Raw genomic sequence first — 15,513 nt, 5'->3', positions numbered from 1 at the left:
ATCAAGAATAAATATGCTTCTCCCACACATAGTCAGCATAGTTCTCAATTTGTAACTCATCTTGTGCTAATGAGCAGACTCACTGGCAGACCCTAGTGGTGCTGAAGTAGTCACTGCGGCCTATCAATTAATTAATCCAAAACTGGGCCTTTTAGAAATCACCATTGACACAATTAACTACTCCAATCCATCAAGATAATGATTGATAGATAAATTGGTTGTGAAAATCTATCTGAAGAGTATTGTACACTGTCACCTTCTTGGGACTGATAGATTGAGGCTGGCGCAACTACACCTAATTGTGCAAAGTGTTCCTTGTGTACAAATAATCCAGTTTCATATTCTGTTTTTGTTTTACATTCCAAGAGGGCTTCATATCTGAATCTTTGGAAAGCTCAAATCCCAATTTTAAGCAGAGGGATCCCCTAATCTTTGGATGCAAGCCACTCCTTCTCCCACCACCACCCTAAAATCAATGGCAAAATTCCACTGATGCATGGAAATGGGTTGCAGCCACACACACATATGCAGGGAAATCTGCAGCTCATGAAATGACCTTAGGGAGAGGGAGCAGGATCCTAGCCTCTGAATGATCATTCACACAGTTCAACAGAACAAGGCAGAGTTAGCTTCTACTTTTGAAAAGCTTGGAGTAATCACAATCCTCCTCCACACAGTCATCCCCCCCCCTCACCAACAGTAGATTAATGGTATTGATTGTCCCCTCAGGATTTCTCTCAACTGTTCACATTATAGCACTCCTGTAGAAACATGGTACATCATCAAGATTGGTTATTTCAGCTGTGATCGAAAGGCAAGGAATTCCCTGGGAAATTAACAACTAGCTGCATGCAGTGAGTAGATGCAGATGGGCAAGATGAATTCTGCATCATCAAGGTTATTACTGTACTTGTTTGAGTCAGAGCTGGCTCCGGCTATTTTGCTGCCTTAGGCAAAAATTAATTCCCCCTCCCCCAACATTTTGTTTTATGTAGTGAGGAGGGGGGATTGTGTTTCCTCTTCAAGGATTTTCTTCATTGCAGCCTTGTTAGCTTTCTACGCAAAGAAACAAAAGTAAAGGACTCTTACTCCATCGTCTGCACGGAATGAAGGGGAAGGTCTGCAACTGGAAAATGAATGCATAGTTGACTTCCAATACCTTAAAGCACATCGCCCCATAGGTCTAAGAGGGAGGATGCTGTTCACCCAAGATTATTTTTCCAATTAGTTTAGAGCCCCTGAGATTCTGCTATCCCAGACAACTGCCTGTACTACCTATCGGGTTAGGTTTACGCTGAGAAGAATTACCAAATGCCAGATGACGGATTACCAAATGACAAGTTCTGCCTCTTCCATTCCCCTTTCCACTGGGGCACTTTGATTAGAACAGTCATGCCATATGGAAGCCAGGGAAAGGGCTGTTGCTGTGCTAGTACCAGGACAAAGCTATTACCCAAGGGAATGGGTAATACTTTTATTCTGAACCACCATATACACATGGAATGGAGGATGGAATATCATCTGTGTTGCTCTATTCCAGCTATGATAAATGCAGGGTAAAGTTGATTGTGTTGCACAGCATTTGCAGCTAGAATAGTCTACTAGAGTAGCTTGCAATCTAAAAGACACAGCACAAAAGGAACAATGGGCTGGGTGGGAGAAGAAGAAAAAGCAAACTTAGGCACCAGCTGAGATGAGCACTGTTCAGATAGCCCGATACAATGGTTGCTTCTAGATGACAATTGAGGAAGAGCCAAAGGTACCTCGTCTCTCACCAAAGCCAATTGAATGGCTCTGCTTTTCTTGCTCTGCTCTGCAGCCTGATGGAGTGGCTGCTGCCAGGTGATACCTGAGGGAGAGAAAAGATTGAGTAAAGGTTTTATAAAGTTTATTTATATGCCACTTTTTTAAAAAAAAGCTCAGAATGATTCACAAGAGCAGTGATGGTGCATTCCTACCCCCATCTTTGCTCCTGGAGGAAGTTAGCATCCAGCAGACATTTTTTTTCTATCAGTCTCTGCATGCAGAGGCGCTCCACTGCCATGAAGCCCCCCCCCCCCTGCAGCCATGGAAAGTATGATAGAGGCAAGACCGCTGCTGGTACTGGACTCCAAAAACACATGTTTCAGGGGTAGGGTGAAGCTGGGCTTGTCTTGCTCTCAAAGAAGGGCCCAACCCAGACTTCCCTGCTGCACCAACCTGGAGTTTGTGCAGCAAAAAAGTGGGGAAGTGCCACCTCTCTTTTCCCTGGCCAGCAAAATTTCATGTGCTCCACTGCTCCCCTCCACCTTGCTGCTCCCCAACCACAGATAGGATTACTCTGCAATCAAGTCAGTACAGTGGTACCTTGGTTTATGAACTGTTCTGTTTACGAATGATTCAGTTTACAAACTCCACAAAACCAGAAGTAGTGTCCCGGTTTGAGAACTTTACCTCAGTCTAAGAACGGAATCCAAATGGTGGAAGGGCACCAGCATTAGGAGGCCTCATTAAGGCAAGGGTCCCTCGGTTTAAGAACGATTTTGGTTTAAGAACGGATTTCCAGAACGAATTAAGTTCGTAAACCGAGGTACCACTGTATACAGTTACATCAAAAACATAGGCCTAGATACAATTCTTACTTACAGTATTTCCACATTTAGCAAATTGAAAATAAAACATTCATATCAACATTTCCCTAAATATATGCAATACATTCTAGGTGGCAGCAACCTCTGTTGCTAAAGTCATTCAGAGCATCCCACTTCCCAGGTGGAAATGGCCTAGACAGAGAGCAGGGACCAGGCCTGGCAGGACTCCCAGCTAGAGGGTCTCTAGGTACATTCAGCCTTTGTAGCTAAAGTACATATAAGCAAGCACTGTGTAAGCATTGAGTTCAGTCCCCCAAACCAGCCACCCCTCAGTTTCTCCAATTGTTTCTCATCATGGTTGTCAGCAGCCTTTCTAAAATATGCTGAGTCTTGGCAGGATGGAAAGGATAGCACAAAAACAACAGCAGCTCTAAGTTTAAAATATGTTTTATGAGAGATGACTGGTCCTTTCTTTCAGTTGAAATAAATATAGAAGCAGCTGCTATAAAAGCCATACTGGGGTTTGATTGACAGCTACAGAGCCTCAAGGACAATATTTGTCTGTAAGACATGCAGGGTACAAAACACATACTGTTCAAGACCCCCTGTGCTAAAACACCAACATTCTCACTTGAAGAAGCTCAACCTTCACACCTGGCTCAGAGTGGGGTTCATCTCTACTGATCTGAACCTGTGGCAGAAAATATGATTTAGTCCTCCAATGTTGCTGTGCAGTGTGACCACTACTGCCATGCAGATGCAGAACTCCTCTAAAGGTCAGTGGATAATTCCCTGTTCACTCCCATCCATCCACTGACATATCTGCAGAAAACCATCAACAGGGGACTTTTTCGTGTGCTTGCTTGACATCCAGCAAGCTGACCGAGGACCATTCTAGATAGGTCACATAGGATACAAAAGAGCTAAGAATTATTACCCAATCCTAAGCCAGGAAACCCAATCAGAAAGGAATACCAAAGGTGGTATCTTTCTAAGGTGCGTACACAGCCTCGTTTCCCCAAGGAACTTGGCATTTGTACTACATTGATACATGGGTCCTCAATATTGTTCTCTCCCATAAAGAAAAAAGAAGACCCTGATTCAGAGAGAGTTAACTGTTTAATGTATGAGACCTATACTATTGGTTTCCAAGACTAACAAATTGCAAAGATGCATGAATGAACCCATATTTGAAATGGAAAATTGTGGTATTTGGACAATACACTGGATTTAGCATAAGCTGTAACCACTGCCTTCCTCTCAATCTTAATTATATTGATTCAACAAAACACGAGGGTGCATATAACTAAGTGAAAAGCCTGGGATATAATAAGAAACTTAAGAGACATAATGGCTCAGCTCTCAACATACAAAGGCAGTAACTGTCTGCAACTGGGAACATACTTTTTTTGATTTTACTTTATTTTAATCAGTCACCAGGGTTATATTATGAGAGCAGTCAGGAGTCTTTGCAACATCTGGCCACAACCTTCAAGGGCTTGCATCTGCTCCCTTCCAAAGGACTCGACTTTGCTGTCACTACAGCTAGGTAAAATTGCATTTTCTTTATTTGGCTCTACTCCAGATGAGTGCTTTGCACTTTGTGGGATTGCTTTGAAATTATCAAAATGAGCAGGGGAAAGTTGCATAATTTATCTGGTGACAAATCTTTAAGGTATGACTAGCTAAAAAGAAACTAATATTGATTCTGCTCACAGGAACATCTCTAGAAAAATTACGTAAGATGAATCAAACCATCTAATCAATCTAACCAATTCTAGCAAGCATGATTTTTCCATATATACGATAGCTTTTTTTAAAAAAAGTGATTCCATGAGCTCCAATTCGATTAGAATCACTTCTGGTGAACCAAGGTTGACTTTATTTCATCACCAAAGGTTAATCAGTTGCTGCTTTGATAAAAAATAACTTTAATGTTTATGTTTTATTTATTTGCAAATATTTCTATTCTGCCAAACTTTTTTTAAAAGCAAATACATCAAGGTAGTAAATATCCGGTATGGAAAAGTAACCAGCCCTTTGGGATAGCATACAATGGCTGATTCTCATGTGTGTGCACATTAACCTTTTAGCAAAATGTCTGAACTATACATGTTGAATTCTTCATACTGTTAGCATAGTAGTCTTCATATTGTTGGCCATGCATGTACAAATCAGCCCTTTGAATTGTACAGGCATCTATTATATGAATGTCATTTGTAGGATTGAGATTTCCCTCATCCTTGCAAAAGCAAGGTTAGCAAAAGATCTCTTGGCACCATGGTCACCTGTGATCAAGAATCTAATACCTAGTTATGTGCCAACTAAATCCATTCATTCAGAGCAATTGGGTACTCTACCATAATAAACATCAGCTGGGTTGTCACTTTAAGAGCACTAAAAATATTTTGCTTTAGCCTCCCTATCACTATGAAATGGGGCGGCCAAGTTTATTTACAATTATTGATGAGTTCGTTTTGTGTGCATGTGAAATAGCATCTCCACCCATTAAAAATAACCCTAGGTGATTATGGAAACCTGCATCAGTACCTGGGGCAGCGGTGGGGAGGGAGACGAGAAAGAGGTTTTCCATTTCACTGAGGATTAGTCAGTCACAGTGTAAGGGGAATAGTTAACTTTTCTCAAAGAAGCAGATGCAGCCAGAATTAAGGCACCTCTGAATCAGACAATCAAGCATACAGAAAATCCTACAATTGTTTGCACCTAGCTTTCTGGGTAAAGGAACAGTGAACCTAAACATGTCATCTTCTAAGAGTGTAGACAGTTTTACTGGTAACATACACTTAAACCTCACTGAAGTCCAAAGGAGCATGCAGAGGATTGTCAGCCACAGCCTTAAATTCTTCTCCCTTTCAGTCATCAACCTTCCTAGCCTCTTTTCACCCCAAACAGTGCAGCTTGTTCATTCTGCACAGAGTGGGTGACATAAAGGAACAGCTCCTAGTCTGAGATTTCACTTTGGGCCCAATTCTATGAGAAAGCCATGCGACTGTACTTCTAGCTGCAGCTATGGAGCCATGCAGGTGTTGATTTAGTCTCTTAGTTTCCTAGGAACAGAATTGCTTATAATTAGAAGCCCTTGTGACTCTGTAGCTGAATAGATGAGCGTCACTTCCTTGTTTTCTCCCAAACTCCTGGTCAGGGTGGCTGCCTTTACAATAACTGTGCGACTTATCCTTCTCTCCATGTGCCTCTCACTGTCAGCCCAGGAGCCAAACATTATCAAAATGTGTGTCACAACCAGGAATGTCAAAATACAATTAACATTTAAAAACCCAGCTCAACCCAGCCAACGCTGTGCTGTTGAATGGCATTCTGCCTCCCCAGCAGAGACCTGTGTGTGACAATCAAAGAGGGAATTGTGTTTAGCTACCAGAGTGACTGGCAGGGGAAGGAGGAGAGGGAAAATTGGCTGTAACAATGAAGTGCATTTGCTTCATTAGGGCCAACTCTAGCAGTTTGAGAGGAGAGACGCCTGAAGATCACGATTGTCCTCCGTTCTGCAGGCTGTGCTTGTCTCCTCCACTGTTTGCAGCAAACTGCAGACATTTATCAAATAATGCAAAGAAGCCTGCTGGAGAAGACTGTCAGGGTAGGGGATCTGTTTTTTTAGACAGCTGGTCATCGGTGGGGTGGAAGAAGGATGGGGAGACAGGATGAAATACTCAAAGATAATTCAGTCCCGTCAGCAAATGGCTCGCCATAAGCAGCACATAATGCAATATTTATCATTCACAGGAATCAATACAGCTTCATCATAGACAAACAAGAGGGATTTGAACAACTCACCTCTTGCCCTCATCACATAAAGGAGAGGAGCAGTCACTGGAAGCCTTTAAAATATCTAAGAAACAGCTTCCCAGCACTGCTGAATACAGTATCAAAATTGTGTGCGGCAGTTGAGCAATATCAACTTGCTCAAGGTAGGGAATCTGCCTTATATTGAATTAGACCATTTACCTGGATAGCTGTCTGCACAGGTGCAGAATTCTGTCGACCTTTGTGACTGTAGGAAGTCAGCCATATGCTGTGGATGAAAATAAGGCCTGGGCATGGGTTGGTTACTTGCAAAAGTTGCAATAATCATTTGCAATATTTTTACTTAGGCTGTGGGTGCTAGACAAGCCTTGAAATCACATAAGTGACATGATCCTGTGAATTATATAGACATACCAATTGCCCAGAAATGGGTCGTGCTATGCCAAAAAGAATTCTGGCCAGTTTCCTGAAAGCCTCCACAACAGAAGATTCCACAGTCTCATTAGGCACCTTATGCCACTGGTGAATTGCTCTTTTAATTAGAATGTCCCTTCCTAAATCTTCCTCCTTGTAGTTTAAACCTATTAGACAGGACCCAGCTAAAGTACTCACAAGTCCAAATGATTTCACTGGGGAAGGAACTCCATGCGCAGAATTCCTCCACTGAAATCAGAGGCTGCATACCTCTAAAAACCAGGTACAAGGGGCAAATGACAAAGGGAAGCCATCATATTTTGCCTTGCTTGTAAGCAACCAGAGGGAACTATATCTGGTCACTCCTGGAAACAGAATGCTGGACTAGTTGAGTCTTGCCCTGATCCATTGGGGCAAATCTTACATTGCTTGCTTTTAAAAAAACAGATCTTAAATGCATTCAGCACATGGACCAGAGGTTCTCCACTACTGGACTAACAGATTATGACAGGTCTAAATCCTAGGTGGAGATTTGGAGCCATTTATTTTTTTCACATTACGTAATCCATGCAACTAATATTGCTGCTATTTATTTATTTATTGGCAGTGTGGCTTGAAGCTAAGCAGCACATAGAAGTGACATAGTCACAACTCAGAGACCTTGCAAGCTATTGATGGATACAACTGAGGTGGGAATGATTTCAGGGCTAACAAATGGGAGGGGATGCTGCAGTGGTCACCAGACTGTGTTACAGGGAATCCTGGGGGTGGTGGGTTGGAAGCTCATCAAGACTTCTTCAGTCTTCAGTAGCAAACATGTTTCTCTGAAGACCCACTTGTCCACCACAATTAATCTTCCTGAGACACTCCAGGTTAGTGTTGGGTGGGCTCTAGGCAAGGATACTGGGGGAAGGGAGAGAGAGCGGTGGTCTGTTCAGCACTGCTTAAAATAGATTTCTGCCTTCGTGAGAATGCTCTCCCGAGCTGCCAGTCCAGCCAGCTTCGGTATGCAGAATAGAGAGTGCCATCTTTGTCCGTCAACTCAACCACCCAAATATCTTTAGCTGACCCTGGCTCTAGATCACACCACCAGTTCAAGGTGAGCAACAGCGAGGTCCAACAGGTCTGCCCAGTGCCCCATTTGAACTGAGTGTACTCCTTAGAACACATCTTAGAATCCTTAAGCATGCAGGGGCTATATGGTGGAAATACAGAAGTTCCCAACTAGAAACTCGGAAAGGCACAAATTGAAAGTCACATAAAGACCAGCTCTTCTTCCATAACATGCAAAACTAAGAGAGTTCTGTTATTTATTTCAGCCAGAAATGACACAGGTCAATCTCTCATAGAGCTGCTGGCCTCAAAACTTCCTCCATCAGATCATTTCCCCCTTCCTTACAATGTGCAGATTAACTGCCAATAGCTCCTCTTGGTCCTTTTTAAAGAAAATAGCCATCCTCTTAAAGACTCCAGTTTGTTGGCCTTTTTCCAGTCATGAAGGTCATTTTCTCTATTGGCCAGAATTGCTATAGCAGTGGGGGTGAGAAGAAGACAATACAGATGCCTTTACTGAAACAAACAAACACTAAGACAACATATTCTGCACAAGAAAGCCACCACATGTATTTAACAAAGCACTTGTGGTTTTATTGGTACTGTACAATGCTTTTTTAAAGATAAAATTGATCTGGTACAAGCTGAAATTTCCTCTTTGTGCTAAAGTAAAGGTGTTAGGCTGGGCATCTTTAACTCATCAAACTGAAATATCTGTAAAACTCTAATGAGCTGTAATGTCTATAGAACTAAATCCATAAAAAGTTCAGCTGGAGGAGACAAAAAAGAAACCACAAATGATAGACAGACAAAAAAAAAGTAGAAACACCTTTTGTAGCACCCTGTTTCTAGCCCAGCATGCGCACAAAAAATTCCAAAAGCATCACATCTTCAAGGTCCCAAAAATCATAACTAAGAAATGAGGAAGAAGTGGTATTGTTCTGCTCAAAGCCCATGTTGCACAACAATGAAGAAGCAGACTTCAAAGGGCCTCTTCCCAAAGAGAAGGGAAAAAAGATTACTAAGAGAGAAAAAGGCTCTTCTGTCCTGTTCTCCATTTAAGAGAGAAAATAAAGAGAGAATAGATCTTCAGCTATTATAAACCACTAAAGCTGCAACAATTCACAACTCTTGGAAGTATAATGAAATTCCCCAACAGAATCCTCAGCCGACATACTTCAACACACAGAGCTCTATCAGTTTTATATGGCCCCATTACCATGGCATGCTGTTCGCTGCATTCCAATGTATTCATCCTCCAAGGTACAGATAGATTCAGATAAGGTACAGATAGCACATTCACAGTCCTAAGTATGTGCACCAGCACAGCTTTCTTCCAAACTGCAGAAACGTTTTTGTTTGCAAGGCTGTACTGCAGTCGTTACATTACGGAGGTGCTGCTGGCTGGCACTGGAAGATTTAGGTTGAGTTCACATGCCTGGGTACGACGTAGTGATAACAACATCAATGGATGAATTTTATTTGCAAAACAGCCACTACAGCAGTGGAGGCTGGTCCATTATGAATGGAACGTTGCCCCACCATCCTCAGTCTTCCCTCAGATAGCATACAGCTGCCTGTCTTCTTACTTACAAGCATTTAGGGGTGGATCTGCTTGCCATTGGCTCCAGCTCCACCTACTCTTGGGACTGGTAGGCAGAAGACAAGGAGACCAATGGATTCCAACCACCACTGCGCTACAGATTGAAACACCAAAAGCAGAATTCTCATATCATTTCATGTTACCATTAGGTCTAAACTACACATAACAAGCGAGACTGATGAGTCTTCTGACTTCTCTCTTTCTTTTTTACCATAATATAAAGCTTTGCAGCACTTCAGATTTGATTATGGTGGTGGTATTGGAAGAAGAAGTGCTTAACCTGTTCCCTGAAGGCTGTTTTTTCAAATAAAAAAACATTCCCCCAAACTACTTCTCCACCCTGCGGTGGAAAGTACAGGAATCTCATCTCCCCCCCCCCCTTGCAGGTGGGAAAACTACTTGATTGCAAAATAGCCCATGGGGAGGGGGCCACACTGCTGCTGTGATCCAATTCACAACCTCCACAATTGTACAGGAATCTCATCTCCCCCCCCCTTTGCAGGTGGGAAAACTACTTGATTGCAAAATAGCCCATGGGGAGGGGGCCACACTGCTGCTGTGATCCAATTCACAACCTCCACAATTGCTTTTCAATTTTTAAAAAAGCCAGAAGAGACACCTTGCATCTCACACATCACATCTGATGTTGGTTCTCAAATACAATATCAATGGATGCCATTCACACATTCAGATGAGCATCATTGACTAATGGGATATGAATCAGGTGATGTCCATGCATGTACTTACAAGCCCATATGATAGAATAATAAAGAAGCTCTTCAGACGGGACAGAGCATGACTGAATAGGGACATTTTTCATATGTCCTATGCAAAAGCTCTGTGGTTTGATTTGCACATGCTGCACAAGCATGATAAAAGCAGTGCATGTTGTTCTGGCAGCATAATCTAGGTATGATGTAGCCATGATGTTCTGCAAACCCACATCCTTTTTATTTTTTCATAAAAAGCAAAGATAACCATGTTAGTCCATAAGAAGGAGGGAAAGCACTCCAAATTCCGTAGGTGGGCAAACAACATGTTGCAAAATAATATGCAAGCTCAGGTGAGATGTTACACAAAGCAAGTGTTGTGGGGATGTGAAGGAGAAATGAAAAGATTGGCCTGAATCTTGAAGCATTGAGGTCTGCCTTTTGACTCAATCTAAAGATGGAGACTGCAGACTGAATTAGTCATTGTTAGGTGCTTGTAGGCACCAGGTTACACCTAGGATTCTGGGGTGATTTCTTTTTTCAGGGATAGCCTCACATATACCTGGTAAATCATTAGAATGCCAAACCAGAAATTAAAGAAGTTTCCAGGAAGATGCAACTCTATATTTAAAACAGTGGCAGTCATGAACAGATTGCATAATGAAAGTATCACAAAGATATAGAAAACTGGTAGAACCTACCTGGCAGCAAGTCAGTGTGTCAAGTCCAAAGTGCAAAAGTCAGAAAATGCAGTCCAGGGACAATCCAAGTAGCCAAGTCTGCAGTTCAGCAGTCAGGATACAATTCAGAGTCAAACCTGAAGCACAGTCCCCTAGAGGTCCAGGTGCATCCAAGTCAAGGCCCATCAACATGAGCAGTTGAGCAGACACAGCACCTCAGCTCTGCTTCCCTTTTGCTTGCTGATTGCAGCATCTGGGCTTGATGAGGCATGCAACCCTCACCTGTTCCAAGCCTTCTCCAGCTGAGGAATCACACACCTTCTCCCAGAGCTAGCAAGCCCCACCTGGCCAGCTAGGGAGTTGGGCTGTGGGTCCTTGCCTGCCTTAGCCTCCTAGAGCACCACTCCCACTGCTCCCTATGTCTACCATGTTTGTGGAGACAAGGGCCTCTCTGGCTCCAGTGATGGGTCCTGCTGCTCTGGTTCCTGTGCACTGACCCCCATCCCCTTGCCATTCTCTGTCACCCTGTCAGTACTTCCTTCACCATCCATGACTTGCCCCAATGTGTTCCAATCCTGGATACACTCCTCTTCCTTCTCCCCACCATCCTGCCAGTTCATGACACTCAGTGGTAGAAAGCATACATTTGGGTTTAATCCTGAGCATTTCCAGTTAGGACTGGGAAACGTTTGTGCCTGAAACACTAGACAGCCACTGCCAATCGGTTTTGAGGACATTGATCTACATAAACCAATGGTCTTAAATGAAGACTGATTTCTTTATTTATGAAATGTGATGGTAGCCATTAATTTAGATGGCTTTGACAGGGGATTAAACAAATCCATGGAAGACATATTTATCAATTGCTATTGAAACATTAATATTCAGTAGCCACTGGAAACCTCAGTGTCACTCAGAGCAACAGTAAAGGTAAAGGTAAAGGTAAAGGTAAAGGTAAAGGTAAAGGTAAAGGTAAAGGTAAAGGTAAAGGAACCCCTAACCATTAGGTCCAGTCATGGACAACTCTGGGGTTGCGGCACTCATCTCACTTTACTGGCCGAGGGAGCCGGCGTACAGCTTCCGGGTCATGTGGCCAGCATGACTAAGCCGCTTCTGGCGAACCAGAGCAGTGCACAGAAACGCCGTTTGCCTTCCCGCCAGAGTGGTACCTATTTATCTATTTGCACTTTGACATGCTTTCAAATTGCTAGGTTGGCAGGAGCAGAGACCAAGCAATGGGAGCTCACCCCGTCGGGGGAATTCGAACCGCCGACCTTCTGATTGGCAAGCCCTAGGCTCTGTGATTTAACCCACAGCGCCACCCATGTCCCCAGAGCAACAGTACAGGAGGACTATTGCCTTCAAGCTCTGCTTGGGGGCTTCCAAGGGGCATCTAGTTGGTTGTTGCTATAAACAGGATGCTGGGCTAGATGGCTGCTTCCCTCTCTCATAGCACTGTCTCCCTGTCTTGTAATATTAGAACTTCTGGACACCCAACAAACCTGGCTATTCAGGACAGGTGAAAGAAAGTACTTATTTGTGCAGTGCATAGGTAAACTATGGAATTTGCTCCTTCACACAGGAGGCCACCGACTTGGATGGCTTTAGAAGAGGACTGGACTAATTTGTGGAGGCTAATGCTATCGTATACAAGCCATGATGGCTATGCTCCACCTCCACAGTTGGAGGCAGTAATCCTTCTGAATGCCAGTTACTGGAAACAACAGGAGAGGAGAGCGCTCTTGTGCTTGGGTCCTGTTTGACAATTTCCCACAGGGGCATCTGGTTGGCCACTGGGTGAACAGGATGTTGAATTAGGTGGCCCATTTGCCTGGTCCATCAGGCTCTTCTTATGCACTTATGTTTAGCTGGGCTGAAAAGCAGTTGATTCCCCCAAAGCACCTCAATGGCAAACTTAATATGCCTTCCACAGCTCCTTCCTCTGTGAAGATGCAATTGTTTTGTAGCTGCCCATACGGCCGCAACAGCTGCTCTTTAAAGGCAGAGATGAGAAGCCTGTGGCTCAACACATGGGGTTGGACTCCAGCTCCCAGCAGTCCCAGCCAGCATGACCAATGGGCAGAGATGGTGGGGAAATCATGTCAAATGGCATCTGCAGGGCCACAAGTTCCCCCATTTAGGCTGCAAGAGGAGGGCAGCACCATGGTGGCTTTCTGTACAGTTATCCTAGCCCCCAAAGCTAGAAGCCCTTTAATACTACAGGAGTTGCAGAAGCTGCACACAGGGATATTTTAGAAGCAAGCATGGATATTTTAGAAGGGGGGAAATGACTCACAACAGCAAGGTGAGGGAACAGCAAGGGAGAAGGAGGAGGAGGAGCCCCACAGGTGAGAGGAGCAGGCTGTGGGTGCCCTTTTAAAATTGTTCTTTGCAAGGCTGCAGTGCTGCATTTTGCCACACACACAAAACCCTCCTACACACCAGCCAGCTGCTTGTTGCCAATAATAGGCATGAAATTTCAGCGAGTCAAAATGGGAAAGGATGCTTCCCTGGAAGAAGTCAGATGCTGTTTGTCAGGCCTTTTATACTGTATATCACGCACCACCTCATTATATGTCTCCTGCCTACAACTGCGCTCTGTGAAAAGGCATGGGGATGTGTAAGAAGGAATTAACAACACAGAGGGGTGACATGACAGTCTCCTATTAGGCAGGGACGCCTTCTGTTCTGGAGATGCTAGTTGCAAACTGCTGTGCCAACATTCCGCCAAGCAAGTGCAAGGGGCCATGCAGAGAACTCTGGGGAGGTTTTATTTTCCTCGACTCCATGGGCTTATGTTACTTTGCAATATCCGGATGCTGCCAGAGCTCACTGGAGCATGCTGAGCAAAGATCTCCTTTGGTGGACTGAGGCGCCGTCTAGTGCTGAAGCAACGCCTGCTTGGCTGGCTGGGCGGCTGGCTCACTCGAGCAAGCACATCACCTGAAGCGAGGAGAGCCCACATAGACACAGACATCCTCTGCAGCTGTTCCCCCAGCAGATGTTTTCATTTGGGGCGGTTGGAGAATCCTACGAAATGCTGATGCACAATCTGTATTTTCCAAAGCCATCCCAGTGAACTGATTCATTTCTGCCACTGGGGAACAGGAGGAGGGAAAATGGAATGAAAGAGAGTTGCAGCTTCCCAAAGGGCACAGGCAATCAAAAGCCAGATAGTAGGAATGAGAATTCGGAAAATAATACAACTGTGGTTGCCTTGCACTAGCACCTGATGAGCCTTGCATAGCTCATTCATCTGCTCAAGTTGGGGGTTATCTTCTTTACAAGCACAAAGATAGGCACTCATGAAATCAGGCCAAGTCACATGCTTTCACTGCGGACAATTTGTTTGTTTCAAAAGATTTATACACCGCTGGGTTGTAATAAAGCCTCAAAGCAGTTTACAGGAACAGGCAAAATGACAAGAGGTTAAAAAGTTAGCAGATACACTATTTGGAAATTGCATATTTCCTCCAATAAGCCCTACAAATGTTAGTATCAACAGGATGACTGAATGAGAGGGTTCCTGCAGGATTTCCCCTCTGAGACTGACAGTATATGATCTGGCAAAGTGGGCTTCAGTCCATGAAAGCTTATGGCCACAATAAAGAAAAGGTGCCCAAATATCCTTTGTTGACATTTGCTACTGCAATGGACTAACATGGTTTCCTCTCTCAAAACTGTTAGCATGACCAAGAATCAAAACCCAGGATGGAGCTTTGCAGACAGTGGGACTATAGAGTGATCGACACTCAGTTCTCAGAGACTAGGGTGATTAGCTGCAAAGAGAAGGTATAGCCTCCCTTCTCAACTGGTGTCATTCCTACATGCACTATAAGGAATGATTAGCATTAACTTGTGTGGGTAAATGTTAAAGAGGTGCTGTGCTTGGGGATGTTGTTGTGCTGCAGGTAAAGATGTCCTCAGTGGGAGAAAAGTGCATTACTGTATGTCTTAGTGAGAAGAATCACACTGCACCCTCAGGGATTTTTCAATAGTCAAACCCTCCCTTTACCCACCAGTCATAAAGACGAGCATTGTTCTATTTTTAAAACCATCCCCACCTTCCTCCTGAGTAGTCTGCCACAGTCTCCTTTATATCAGCAGCAGGGTGTTTTTTTATTCTAGCTGGTGGTAAATTCACACATCTCCTTTTGCTGATTTTCATTCATTGTAACATGTATGCCAATTGCCACATATATTGCAAAAGACAGAAGAATCAGAGATAATTTTGTTGCACCTTTCTATTCTCTGGAGCAAGAAGGCAAAGAACTTCCTTTCTCTAACACTTCCCTCTAGTGGCAAAATTGTATATTGAAAAAGAAACAAATCCTGATGAACCCTAATTCAGGGTTTCCCAGACTTGGGTCTCCAGCAGTTTTTGGACTACATCTCCCATCATCCCTAGCTAGTAGGACCTGTGGTCAGGGATGATGGGAATTGTAGTCCAAAAACAGCTGGAGACCCAAGTTTGAGAAACCCTGGTCTAGTTCATCTTTGTCTACGCTGACTGGCAGAGTTTCAGACAGGAGTCTTCCCAGCTCTATATGGAGAAGCTGGAGAGTAAACCTCGAATCTTCTGCATGCAAATCATTGATCTGCCACTGACCTCTGACCCTCCCCTGCTTTTGATATAGCCATAGCAGTATGAGAAGTGCTGTTTCTCAAAACAATCTTACATGTCTGGGGTCTGCAGCAGAGTC

Source organism: Podarcis cretensis, assembly GCF_951804945.1.
Source record: "Podarcis cretensis genome assembly, chromosome: 6".
Taxonomy (NCBI): domain Eukaryota; kingdom Metazoa; phylum Chordata; class Lepidosauria; order Squamata; family Lacertidae; genus Podarcis; species Podarcis cretensis.
Note: the sequence above shows the minus strand (reverse complement) of the source record.